A 14610-nucleotide genomic window follows, 5' to 3' on the forward strand; every position below is an offset into this window, starting at 1 on the left:
AGAACTTTGCTGCAGAGACTATGAAAGATACATGAGCCAAGTTCCTGTGAGGCTGCAGGCCACATCAAGAGGAGCGTGTGGGAGCCGGGGCTCGGAAATGTCACCTCTTTAATGACTCGCACGGAGCTTAAGCAGAAATATGCTCTAACCTATGCAGTGAGTAATGGCCGCAGCGCTGAGATCACAGTGACAGCTTCCAACTCGGGGGCAAAAAGTCCCTCGAGGGTCCAGCGCCACTTTTTTAACATTTCTCACGGCTCCATCAACTTGTAATCGTCAATTTATATTACTTTATTTTGGTCTTTCAGATAAAAGAAATAACCTTTTGACAGTATTAAAGATATACAGTAGAGCTGTGATGTAATGTTTGGTGTGTAAAGCAGGAAAATAAAGATTTTCGTGACCTCTGCCTCTGATTTTCTTTTTTTCTTAACTGTAAAGAGAGGACTGGCAGCTCGGTATTGAGAGATGTGTGGGAAAAAATCTGCCTCATTATTTTCCTCGCATCTTGCCGTCTTCCTGTCACTCTGACGGGGGAAGAAAAACAATACTTTCAAGGCCACACAGGTTGATCCAGTGAGTTTTGAATTGAGGTTTGGAGTTTTTTAATAAAATGTGACAAGTTTTGGTAATATTTTTGTGTGTTATTTAGTTTACATCTTTATCATATATGGCTGCTCTGTGTAGACTCTCTGTGGACCCAATTAGAATCAAGTAACACAAACAAAATCCCTCCAGGTTTTCATAGTGTGTGGTTTGGTGATTTGTATCTGTGGTGATATGGGGATAGGACTGTAGCCTTAAGCTTTTTTTTTTTATTGCATACTGCATATTCTGTAACACTGAAGTGGCCGTGCATCATTTAAACTGAAATAAAATAGGACAAATCTGCTCCTTTATTAACCCACAACTGGTTATATTTTCTTATTAAACATCAATGTTGTTTTCAAACAAAAACATGGCAGAAAATGCAGATTTCATTCAGTACAGTAAACAAATGGTCTGTATTTACAGTATATAGCTGCTTTATGCGACACTTTTGCCATTCATTCACTCACACATTCAAACAGTATAATGCATCTATTTGTAGCACGTTTGTCACACGTCACACATCTTTCATGCCCATTCACACGCTCCTTATAAACAGTATGAACACACTTCTTTATGATGTGTATACATGTGTCTTTATTTTTGTACTGTTAAGTCGACTGGATGTTTTGTTAAATCCCTGAATGTACCCAGATGTAATTTAAATTTGAATGTTGAATTATTAATGTAGTAAATATACATTTTCTCTTTTACTACTATACTGTTTTAGTCGACCTCTGGAATGAGTCCATGTCCACACGTGTGTAGGTTCACACACATTTGTGTGTTTGTGTTGACTTGGCTGCACTCCCGCACTGTGTATTATCAGAGCTTGCCTTCTAACAGCCGGGCAGAATGTGAATGATTCACCGCTGCATTGACAAGATCGATAAACATTCCACTTCTCAGAACCTTTTAGACAGACACAGATCAGATCCTCTGCGTGATGGACACAGTGACTGCCTGGCTGATGACGGAAATGATAAAACTACAGTGATTTTACACTTTGATTTTCTATTTTTTAATGATTTTTCTGTTTTTGCAAAATGAATCTACAACAAAAAAAAATAGTCTGTAACATAACAAGTATGCATGTGATTGATAGATTTGTAGTTAGCTAGCAGTTATAGATAGATAGATAGATAGATAGATAGATAGATAGATAGATAGATAGATAGATAGATAGATAGATAGATAGATAGATAGATAGATAGATGCTATATTTAGCTAGCTTTGTAGTTAGCTAGCTGCTATTAGATAGACAGAGAAATAGATGATATATTTAGCTAGCTTTGTAGTTAGCTAGCTGTTATCAGATAGATAGATAGATAGATAGATAGATAGATAGATAGATAGATAGATAGATAGATAGATAGATAGATAGATAGATAGAGAGAGCAAACTTGTCGACAAATACAAGTGTCAACACAATCTGCATATTCATGTTTTTCCAGATAAATAGATGCTATATTTAGCTACCTTTGTAGTTAGCTAGCTGTTATAGTGAGATAGATAGATAGATAGATAGATAGATAGATCATCAAATACAAAAGTGTGTCAACACAATCTGCATATTCATGTTTTTCCAACAGCTTCATATACAGAGACGCCGTCATCCTCCCATGAGAGTCATATGAGTAAATAAAAAAAAAAAGTTTAGTCTGTACAGACATATGAAGTCTTCCCTATTTGCATAAGCTTCTTGATTTACATTTTGAGTTGGCACAGATCATACTAAGTTGGCATGAAAGCCCAATGAGGCATTCGGGTGCCACGTTACACTTCAGAGAGCCTTTCAAACCAAACCGCTCTCTCATCTCTGCCAGTGAATGCTGCATGTCATTAAAAGTTAATGCCAAAACACAGGAAGTGGCTCCATAGTGTGACTTAAAATCTTCATCAAGATGGTGGGGAAAAAAGACATGATCTCATCTCTGCAGTTGTGACTGTTTTCATTTCACAGAAAATACTGATTGGTGAATCTGACTTAATTCTGATGCAGGGAGAATTTCCGTAGATTCTAAATTTGACATTAAATAGAGAATATAATATGAGAAAAGTACTCAATCGTTGCTATTTAAGCAATGTCAGAGAGCTCCAGTATAATCTGAAAGCACTATTAAGTGGAGATCTTTATTAAGTTGTTATTTTTACGAGTGAACTGAGCAAATTCAGGCTTTCTTCTCAGTTTTTTGTACATTCTAAAAGGATTGGCTGTTTTGGAATTATTTTTTGGTTAAATTTCACTTCAAGTTTTAAGGTCTATACAAAAGCAGCCACAAATAAGGAGCAATCAGATCTGACCCGAACCAAAAACCTAAACCTTAAAGCTAGATGAACTGGGAATGGCAGAGGGGAATATGGGACTAGGATGTGACTGGGAAGAGGAAATAGTTCTGATGCCTGCAATATCAATTTGGTCAATCAGCAAGCAGAGCGCACTGATACACTAATGAGGGGTTTCAACATCAGATTCAGCACCGATGCTGCTGATGCAGATGTGATATGACAGTTAAATAAGCTCTGGGAGGAACATTCGCAGGGTCTGCGCGGCGCTCCGGCAGAGCCAACTGCAGAGTCACTCTGATTTGAAGGGTTATTTTAGAAAAAAGTAAAAATATTACTCCTGCAGGAATGATAGCAGAGCCGAGCAGAGGAACGAGGCAGACGGGGGGGAAAAGAAGGAGCGATAATAAAAGTGCAGAGCCCACGCGGCGCATTCTGATGTGTTTCCTAACAACCTGTTTGTCTTTAATGTAAAACGCTGCCGGGTAACGGAACATGTTGTGACATAACATTCTATTGTTATGTAATCATTATTAATGCAAAGACAGTTTCACAGTCATTACATGATGACATGACGTGATGGTGTGTTATAGAACCAACGTCTGTTTTTCTGTATGTTTTTTTTGGGGGGGGGAAACAGTCTCTGTTGAATAAGCACAAGAAGAGGGAAAGCACTGACAGGAACAACACAACACTTGTCAAAAATAGTGTGGAATAGATAGTGTTTTAATAAAGGAGCCTGTTGGGGTACAGCAAGTATGTGAGTGTGCATTGTTTGAGCATGAAAACAGTATATGGTGGATTCCTGAGCTGTGAATCCCAACTGAGAGGGCTGCCTCGGCAACTCAGCGCAATAACACGGGCGGTTTGAACTCACTATTGCTCTCCAAATGGCGGCATCTGTCCCTGGCAGCTGTCCTCGCTTGTGTTCTTATCTGCTCGGGTCAGACCATTGACCACAAACTCTCCTACGTGACTTAGGGGCTCAAACAACAACCCCAGTTGTTGGGCTACACGAGTACAGGTGAAGTGGCCGTGGCTTTGTCAAGTCATTGCTCAGCCCCTTGTTTACCTCACGAGTCCCATGTGTAGCTGCGCACACTCAGCCACCTCTGCCCTGCAGTCAGCGCTGGTTTTTGGCATGATCAGCTTAGACCTTACCGAGGCCAAACAGAAAGGACATCCGTCACATGACCATTTAAGCATTTCTTATTTTTAGGTTTTATGTTATGATTTGATCGCTTTAGCTCGCGCTTTCTGACTCTTAATCAAACTGTTGTTTTCTTTTTCTATAAGCATCTATTCTCATATTATTTGTCCATCTTATCTATTAATTTAATTTCTCTCCTTTCATTGCTGCAATGTTCTGTATACTATATTACTGATAAGTATTTTTAGTTGCCAGTAATTATTAATTATTTATCAATTACTCATTTCTGTTTCTTCTGCTAGATTTGTCAAACACCTTTGCACTTTTATAAAATATTTATTTATTTACTTTTAAGGACTTTGAGTTACATTACTCTGAATGACAGGTTCTATATAATAACGTATGGAATTAGATTTGTCAACACTTTTTAAGAATTTAATCATTCATGTACAATATTTTATTGTTTGAAAATACACTTGTTCTCTGTACTCCCTTATTTGTTCTTTGTGCCATGGTTTGTGGGCGGGCCTTAAGAAGCTGCCTGCTGAGTTTTGGAGCGACAGCTCAATGGACCGGAAGTCGTCGCACGCTTTACAAAAATAACTGTAAATATCTAATGTTTATAATCTGACAAACGTTAAATATTCACAATTATTTTGTCAGATGTTGACGGGGAAAACTTGGGCAATGGGCTCCACGAACGAAGTGTCTTGCTACGTGAAAAGTGTTGCTTGAAAATATTGACACAAATCTAATTCCATAAATAACGTGACAATAATGTCCTTCAGGAATTTACGTATACAAAGTCTGCAAGTGGGCCACACGGCGGAGTAGTGGCTGGCACTGTTTCCTTACAGCGAAAAGATCCAGGTTCACAAGCCTGTTTGACCAAGGGCCTCTCTGTGTGGAGTTTGCATGTTCTCCTCATGTGACTATGGGTTTTCTCTGGATACTCTCATCATGCTACTACGTGAAAGTGAGGATGAGCGGTCGCTCGTGTCCGAGTGTCGGCGCCTGTGATTGACAAATCACCAATCAATCACAGCGCACACGTACAGTACGCGTCATAAACGACGATATTTCTAGACCGCACGTTCTGTCGTGAACTGGATCCCTGGGAAAGTGAGATAACGGGAGATCTGTTAATGTGCAAATTTATACACAGAAAATGACAGACAGCATTTCCATTTGTGACACTGATAATGAGTATGCCAGTGAACGCGTCTCGAGATAAGACATATTAGTATGTGCATTCCCACATGTTTGTGTGTTCGCCTAGCACACAATCACACCCCGCGACACCCACATGTCTGTGATATGGTGCGAACGGGTTATGAATTATCAAAGCCACCGGTCATGAAACCTAATTTACTTTTTTTTAACGAGATATTTGCACAAGAAAAGTATTTCCACAAGGCAATGGAAGTCGATTGGCTAATTATGTGCTGTGGCCACATACAGTACATCACTGATGTATGAGCGGGCGCAGCGTACGGCGCAGTCCGGTAACATGCCAGTACTGTGTTGTCTGCACTAACAGCTTTCTGCGAGGTCTGATAAGAAAGTCTACACATTAATGACATTTTAATTGCAGAGACATTTAGATTATTTCTCTTGTTTTATAACACGGACAGTAAAGGAACATTTAATGATGCTTACAGTGGTTTCGCCTTATCTTTACTGCCCCGCTGTCCTATAAAACACAACACTGTACAGTCAGGTGCAACAAAGCAGCACAGTGATGTCAATCAAAGGGAAATAGTTTGCCGGTAATAATCGTTTAACACCGAGCGTATCACCAACGAAACTGTTTCTGAAAGCTGAGGAGTTGCACATTAAAGGTCATTATTATTATTATTAGTATTATTATTGTAAATATGTTTTATACTGTTCAAAACACGCACAATCTGTCAATCTTTTCTTTTTCTTCATTTTAAATTGTTAATACACTAGTTGAACATGTGGTAAATTGTAAATAAATGCCAGATAATGGAAGTTATTCTGGAAAAAGAGTCCAGACAGACATTTTGAGGGTTGAGTGTTAAAGGGTTAAGACAGAACAAAGAGAAAAATGAATAAATACATTTTCATTTAGGAAAATTATCCTTGTCAGTCCACTGTAATTATCGTCTCTCATTCCGTTTTCCATCTCACTTGGTTTCACGCGCCACTGTGTGACTTCACGCCGTCGACACATTGCCGCCTTCCCAAATCTCTCATTTGAGCAAAACACGTTTGCAGTTCAGACTTTCCCTCCCTCACTCACACCGCCACGAATGAAATAAGAACAAAAGTATGTTTTTCAGAAACATCCACCGCACGATTGTTGTTTGTGTCCTTACATCTAAGTAAATGGGCGACGTCTTTATGCAGCTACTATAACGTCATATTTTTAAATATTTATTCCATTGCTGACCTCTTTTTTTCGCCATTTACATTAACAATGAATGCGCTCTTTTTAACACTTTTAACAGTTTGTATGGACAAGTTTATACACTTGTTCATACAATAATATGGAGTCCTTGTGGAGTCCTCGCCGAGTATAGCACCAAACAAATGACTCATTTCCTGTAAGTTAATATTTGCAAGAAAGTATTTGTCTAATGACTTTGTTTTTATTGCACGCGCGCAGAGCGAATACATCAGCTGAATTATTAAGAAGGAATCCAATTATGTCGCTGACAGGGTTGACTGCGAGAATCTGTTCTCGTGGCTAACAAATCTATCGCCGTGCCGCGCTGGAGGTGTTGTCAGGCTGTGTAAGCACAGCTGTGTTTAAAATGAAGCAGCAACCTCAGTCGACACAGCAGTGCAGTGGTCAGCCCTGTCGCTTCACAACAAGAAGGTGCTCTCCGGCCGAGGCTGGGGTTAGAATCTAATTGCCTGTGAGTGTGAATGCGATGGTTGTTCCGTGTCTGTATGTCGGCCAAGTAATAGGGTGATGACCCGTCCAGGCTGCACCCTGCCTCCTGCTCACTGTCTGCTGGGATTGGCTTCAACCTCACAAAACTAGAGCAACTTCCTCAAGGTGTTCCTGAAGAATAGCATTCAGGGAAATGACAGAAAATGGAATAATTGCCACAGTGAGTGAGCTTCACATTTACATTTAAGCATTTAAGCAGACTTAGAAGGAGTCTTAGAAAGAACTCTACTAGATAGGAACAGTGGACTGATAGAGGGGTGAGAGTGCTGAGGTGGATAAAAGTGCAGAAGAAGAGCGGGGGTGGGCGGGGGGTTGTAGGGTAAGTGCAAGGACAGAAGATGGTTGGGAACTCAATTCCCATGCTTCTGTGTGCTCAAGTGTCCTTGGACATGACAACAATCCAAAAGTGCTTCCTGCAGCAGCTGCGGCAATGTGTGAATGGTGTTGTGAAATTCACAAAATGTCACTGTCGTTTATTGTTGGGCAGGATTTGGGGTGTGTGTGTGTGTGTGTGTGTGTGTGTGTGTGTGTGTGTGAATTCTTTTCCTGAATTGAATTAACCAGAAGCATTTTATGGTGGCATAGAATTGCTATGTGCTTTTTTTGTCCTTCTTCTTCAATCATTTGTGTATTTGTATTTTCAGACAGAACAAAAACTGTATCTGTGGCCTCTACTCATTGACCTCCGTTGACAAAATGATCAGCAACGGTAACAAACAAGAAACTATATATATATATGAAAAACAAAATAAATAAATAAATAAGAATGAAATAAAATGAATAGATCCACCGTGTGCATGATCAGAAAGCATGTTAAAACAGCACATTATCACAGTAAAAACTAGGTCATTAAGGTATCGGGAGGATTCCTTTGTAGCACAATGACACACTCAAGGAGGTTTTGCCATAATCCTGCTCCCTTTTCCAATCATCTCATGTCTAATCTCTATAAATACATTCTTACAAAACTATGCAAGCCAGGTCTCAAAACAAGGTGATTTCTCTTTGTTCCACACCTTAAGGATGATTGGATCAATGCAGGTTTTACTATGACTGAGTGAATCCAGCTGCTGTGACCGGCTTAGAATGGCCATCTCAGGATTAGTGGCAAGACCAGACCCCTTTACTGTACGGCAGTATCTCTGAATATAAAACCCTCTGTTCAAAATGTATGGAGCTTGGCATACAATCAATTCCCTTATTGTTTTCTTTACATATTATATGTAAAAGGAAACAGCGTTACCTTAAATGTATCCTCCGCTCCATAAATCTCAAACTTAAGCCTAAAGGTATTCAGCCCACATGATAATATCTTATGTCTGCTGTAGAGTACGTGCAACACCGGGACTATAATTCCCAGATTGCTTTGCTTTGCATTGCAATAGCAGGTGCATAGTCACATACAAATGGACATAGTCTTCTGGTTTGAAATGTTAAGCCAAGGAAGTATGGTAGAAGTCGCAGTTAGCCACCAGGGGGCGACTCTGCTGGTTGCGAACTAACTCAGTTTGAATGGAAGTCTATGGGATGATGAGTATACTTCTTTCTTGCTTTATAATGTCAGTAAACAATTTCTAGTCTAATCTAGTTTATGGACTAGTTTCAGTCCTCCATGTCAGGGGGGTTGCTGGTGCCAAACCCAGCTGACATAGGGTGAAAGGTGGGGTGTTATATGATGTCAAGTTTGTAAATTATGGATGCGCTCATTTTGTAAGTGGAAGATTACGTCCATTTTATATATATATAGTCTATGTCAGGGGTCTCAAACTCAAACAACCCAATGAGTGTCTAGTCTGGTCATGGGGGGGCCAGTCGTGTGAAAAAATATTCCATTATGAAAACACAAATATGCTATTAATGATAATATTTCACAGAATTTCAGTTCACAATAATAAAAAAAACACATTTATGATGCAAATTGAAATCAAAAATTAAATAACAACACGTCAACACTGTAATAAAAACACTAAACATGCTTGCTAATACATATATATATATATAATTTTACGTTAAATAACAAAAAAGTGTGATTCATTCAACCATAATTATGAAATTATAAAAAAAAATTCTTACTGTTCATGACAATAGCAAGCAATCATAATTAGTATGATATTCTGTCTATGATCATAGCTACAGGTGAAGGTTTGAGATCTGAGACCTTTGGCCTGTGTTTGTCATGTTGAGTAATGCACCAGCTCTTTGCCGGCAAAGACAAAAGACAAGATTCATATTTCTGTGTGATTCATTTGTCATAAAACTACTGCTCCTCACTAAATATTGACTGAGTTGGGACCCGATTTGAAATGTTGGCCTCCGCTGTGACTGAGTTTGAAACTCCCTGCTCTGCTGAGGTGACGACTCACTCTCTCACGAGTCTAAAGAGACATCACCGGTGTACAACGCGTGTCTCCTCCTGCTCTGAGCCAGCGACGGCAACACCGGCAGCAATACCCGACATTTCATTAGGACATGAAAAAGCAGATGAGGAAAGGACTTAATTTGCATAAAAATAACATTAGTGAGATAACAATCAGATAGTGTAGGGGCATGCTGAAAGTGTTGTCCTCCTGAGACAAGACCAGGGCAATATCTTTAATTGAAAAGAGAAAGGAGGATGAATCCTTTTATCAGTGAAATGCACAAGTGCTTTCATCTTCTTCTTCTTTTTTTCCCACTCGTATTGTCTTCCATTCTTGTGTTTTTCTCTCCACTCACATCGTCATTACTTATTTATCTCTTGTTTTTTGGCAGAGCCTGTTCTGGGATTACACTGTGCTGTGAAGCGAATGTCTATGCGTTGCTATGTAACTATCTCATGAAAGATTTCACCGACGGCCGAGCTTCAGCGCGCCAATATGGGAGTGATTCGGAGTGTGTCTGTAGGTCTGTGTGTGACCTTAAAAGTAACCATTGTGTTCAAAGCAGTTTATAATATTTGGTGATGCAAAAACACTTGTTTCCCCCCCCAGAGGGCGTCATTTTAATTGGAGTAAATGTCTAATGTAATGTCTGATCTCTTTTATTTCCTCGCGAGTGTGCGTGAGAAAACATTCAAGCCCATGTACACTTGAAGATCACAAAAACACTCCATTAAAATTCATATGTGATTAAACAAACCTTTTAAAGGCAGCAAAATCAGTGTCGCTGTTGCCACTGAGGGTGCGTATCGTTCATCAGGCGGAATGAGAACGAGTTAGCCGCGTTCTGCTGTGGCATCGCGCCGGACCACATGGTCCTGAGACGCCGTAATGAGGAGGAATGGCCGAGGCGTGAAGAGAAGCCAAGTGGCGGGGTGAGGGCCACTAATTCCTCTCATCTGGAACTACAGATAACGGGCAGATTAAGATTAACAATGTCCGGCCTGTTGAAAGGCTAATTATGAGGCACTTGGAGGCACTTGCTAACTTCTGTAGCAACTCACAAAAGCCCACTCATTTGTGTGTGTTTGTGTGTGCGTGTTGTCTTTTTTTCATCTGTGCAGAGTCCTCCAAGTACTAGCTAAACCTCTTTCTTCATAGCTTTCACATGTCAGCTATTTCCACTCTGCCAGCGTTCACACAGTAACTCCTCTCAACCTGAACTAGAGACAGTATATTATATATAGACTATATTACATATAGCTGTCAGGCCACTATCCAGTCACTATCTATGGTTGTTTTCTAATATGATTGGGGACTCGGTTCAATTGGGGGGTTTGCAACATTCAGCCGCTCCCAGTTTGCTTCCACACTTTCAAAACATTTGTTTTTTTTTGGAACATTCTACACACATACACTGCAACAATGGGCTCAACCATTTCCAATATTCAAAGCGACTTACAGGGGAATTGAGTACAACCTGCCAGGGGTGGCGCTGTAGTCCACTTCCTGCATTTCCTAGGGTTTGATTAAAAAGGTTAAACCTTAGTTTAAAAACCTGTCAGGAGCGGTTTCATTAACACAACACTGACATGTAGTAGCAACATAAAGTTGATATGGTAACAAGCACTAATACTGACATTCAGGTTGTTTGTTATTGTCTCCAACATCTGATATGACACACAGGTGCATCTCATGAAAGAACACCTATAGACATTGTATGGCTTTAGACAACAGCCATTATTTAAAAGCTGTGTTTCTGCGTCTTTACATCACAGTTGATGGAGGAAAGTGGCAGTGTTTTGGTGACAGAAGTTAAACACTGGAGCTTAAATAAAGGCTTGTTTTAGAGGTGGTATAAAACGGTCGACTAACAGTATGAAAACTGTGGTTTTCAGTGTCACTCCCTTGTATTATGTTCACCCATCCGTCTACCCTGACCTCCAAACTAAAAAATACACATCACATACGTATAAGGTTGTTTTTTTTTTTATATATATATATTTTATAGATTCAAATCTAATTTAAGAGATTGACTTTCGGGTTTATTACAGACTGTAGTGTTTTTGCATGTGGCTTTCTTGTAAACGTGATTCCACACATGGGTTGTCAACTAGAACAGAAAAACAACACATCTGTGAGTTCACTCAGCGTTGTGAAGCGGGTGATCGGTCAAAAAAATGGAAACTCTGCTCCGCTGCTTTTTTGACTTTGCTGCCCTGCTGGTCCAAGTCGATAATGTTAAGGCTTAGCAAAAAGACAAAAACAAATCTGTTATGACAGTTCTCCCTCATAGTGCATGGCCATATCTACGACTGCAGTGACACCTTCCTCTTAGTTCAACTTTGTACTTGACTTTTCTCTTTTAATAGTTTTTTTTTTTTTGAGTGTGAAATCTGCTTTTGTAACGTGATATTCACTCAAGATAAAGATAAATATATGCGTGTAATAAGTTCTTCGGTAGTAAAGCTCGATTTTTTTGACACATTTTCCCACACGACGCCACTCACTTTGAACTCTAAGTAACCAGTTAAGTTCCCGCATATATCTCTCTCTCTCTCGTAGAGCTCCTCACTTCACTTAAACTGAATATTTGCTTTGTGTGTATAGTTACAAGAGGGATTTGAATCAAACCCTCCACATTTGATTAGACCACTAAAATGTGGATCGGACTCACACACAGACACTGTGATATGATCGTTGAAATGCAATCGGAGAGATGGATACTGAGTGAATTGAGCCATTCTGTTACGACCAGACGTCGACTGCAGCAACAGTGTTTGGAAAATGAAATGGCTGCGAGTTTTTGCTCGCTAAACGCCCATCTAATCCTATTTCTTTCCGTATTGCTTTACAATGACCCGAAAATAGCAGTCTGCGTTTCTGTATAAAAGAGCGAGATAATTGAAACGATTTCACTGCCAGAGAGAAGAGGTTTTGATGTGAAAAGGACTCTTACAATGATTTTTGTCACATACAGTATTTGGATAAATGAGCCACTGGCGCAGGGGGAGACAGAAGTGGAACTTGGAAACTTTTTCATTTCTATTGAAATGTGTTCCGGTCATAATAAATAGCTTTAATTAAACCTATACCTAAACCTAAACCGTACCGTACCGTGCCGTGCCGTGATGTGCCGTGCCTAGGCAAGGCGATGCGAGCTGGGACCACAGGTGGAACAGGGACTTAAGTATTTTAAATATAAGTAAATATGAAAATTACAACACTGAGTTATACAGTATGGCCATTCAGTCCTTCTGTGTGGGTCTGCACAAGAGTAAACAGTCAAAGATAAGTCCTGAACAGAACAGGCAGAGAAGTTTGCTGCACTCAAAGTTAAGTAGTCTGATCATTTTTATATCAAACACATCGCGTTACATAAGCAAACAAGTGTCCAAATCACCCCCATTTCCATAAAATTAGCATAATTCCAAGTGGTACATTTATATTCCTAATGGCATTTAATCTGCATCATTAATCTTCCGCGGCTAATTAAAGACATCGCCAACACTCGTGCCAAGTGACGATAACTAACGCTGGGTACCTGCTCGATCAATCACCAAGGAAAAGAGGACAAACGTGAACCTGCGATGAGTTCTCTGTGGGATTCTGGGAAACAGAAGCAGCGGACATACTGCTGCTGACAGATTTTTTTTACTGTAGCAGACGAGGAGACGTGAGACGTTGCTTTTGAAAAGCTGTTCTCTGCCACCGGACATTCTCTCTCTCTTTATCTCTCCCTCTGCCTCTGCCTCTGATGCCTGAGCACAAAGTCAGGTGTGGAGGAGTTAGTTTGAGAGATGACTGTACTGTACACACACACACACAAAAGCTTCTATAAATACCTCTGAATCCTTTATATGCACACGGTATATGTAGTGTGATGTATGCGGCGTATTCTAATGCATTCTTTTATGTTAATGCGTCTCAGGTTTGTGTAATAAAGTTGCATTACAGTGCGGTTCTGTTCAATCGTGTGTGTAACTGTGAATATCTTAGTGTTCTTTTTATATCCTGCCTTCCCTTCCCTTCACCACCCATGCATAATGCATATCTGTCACCTGTGCTCCATATGAGCGACTAATTCTTTCTGTATCAAAGCGTTTTCTGACCTGCAGGAGATTTCTACTTCTAAACCGGTGGCGCAGACACGCGGGTACACAAACAAAGACGCACAGATGCTTACACGGTCGTATTTTTGATGCCCCCCCCCCTCCCCGTGTCCTTCTTTTTAGAGCAATTTCTATTTTTATTTCATGCTTCAGTCGGTATTCACTGTCCCTCTATATGCTTGCTGCAGCTCTTTTTTTTTATTGAGACATTTTCGGTTCAGTTTACTTCACTCTTTAATATGCATTACCACTCCCCGGGCTGTGTAAGCCCGAGTCGTTCTCACATGTGTGCCAAATACTACCTGCTGTACAAAGGTGGAGTACATTTTCTGCTCACTTAATATACAATATACTGATATCATTTGTGTTATGATGATATAAAACATAACTGTTTGTCTTTTTTATTCTAAAAAGAAAAAGGAATCCATATAGTTCTAGGAATCTGAGTGCATAACCTTCACACCTCGGAGGTTGCTCAATATTATTGATTATGGTCAGCATCTTGATATGAGAGAAATATAACAAAATTTCAGCGAGGTAATCTTCAAATTCAGTCGACCAAAACCACCAAAGGGAAAACATGTCTTTGACAGAATCAGTTTTCAAATCATCACTCTGCGTAGGCTGTAATCTACAAGGTAATAGATTGAAAACACCCAACACAAGAAGCTGCAAGGTGAACTTCATTTTCATACACAGATAACGGACACAAAATACTGCGTGAGTGAATAAACGCACCACGCGGCAGATAAATACAGAAAGTGAGCATCACATAACTAAACAGCCGGCAGCACAACTTCATCTCTGAGCATGCACAAGCCATCAATACCAATAATTCATGGAAATCTCAAATTGAATCTGAAACTACAACAACAACATGGCAATGAGTCTAAACAGAGAGCGCGAGCGAGAGAAAGACAAGTAGATGAAACGGTATCTCAGCTTGTACTGAGTGAAAACATGCCATCTCACAATCGGTGAAGGAAAGCACCACAGCACAGTGTCAGATACGGAACTTCAAGCTCGGCTGTAGATCCTCCGCTACTCGGAGGAATTCTGAGTAAACAACAAAAACACTTGACGCTACGTACGTCTATACGTCACCCACTCTGCTACCCACTTGCAATACGCATTTACCCCATATACATGTTGTTTTTATTCAGCAGAAGAATTCCCTCTGAAAGTTATTGGGCA

At 40.0% G+C, this 14610-nt stretch overlaps 1 long non-coding RNA gene across 2 annotated transcripts in view; it reads right to left on the reverse strand.

Moving 5' to 3' along the window:
* Positions 1-14610, reverse strand: part of LOC122769991 — a 42318-nt gene that overhangs the window by 1676 nt on the left and 26032 nt on the right. The window contains exon 4 of one of the 2 annotated variants that reach the window (XR_006360486.1): positions 10065-10269. The exons of the other annotated variant lie outside the window; for it this stretch is intronic. This is a non-coding gene — a long non-coding RNA (uncharacterized LOC122769991). The remainder of the gene's footprint in view (positions 1-10064; positions 10270-14610) is intronic. 2 annotated transcript variants of the gene reach the window in all.

Source organism: Solea senegalensis, linkage group LG5 (genome assembly GCF_019176455.1).
Source record: "Solea senegalensis isolate Sse05_10M linkage group LG5, IFAPA_SoseM_1, whole genome shotgun sequence".
NCBI lineage: Eukaryota > Metazoa > Chordata > Actinopteri > Pleuronectiformes > Soleidae > Solea > Solea senegalensis.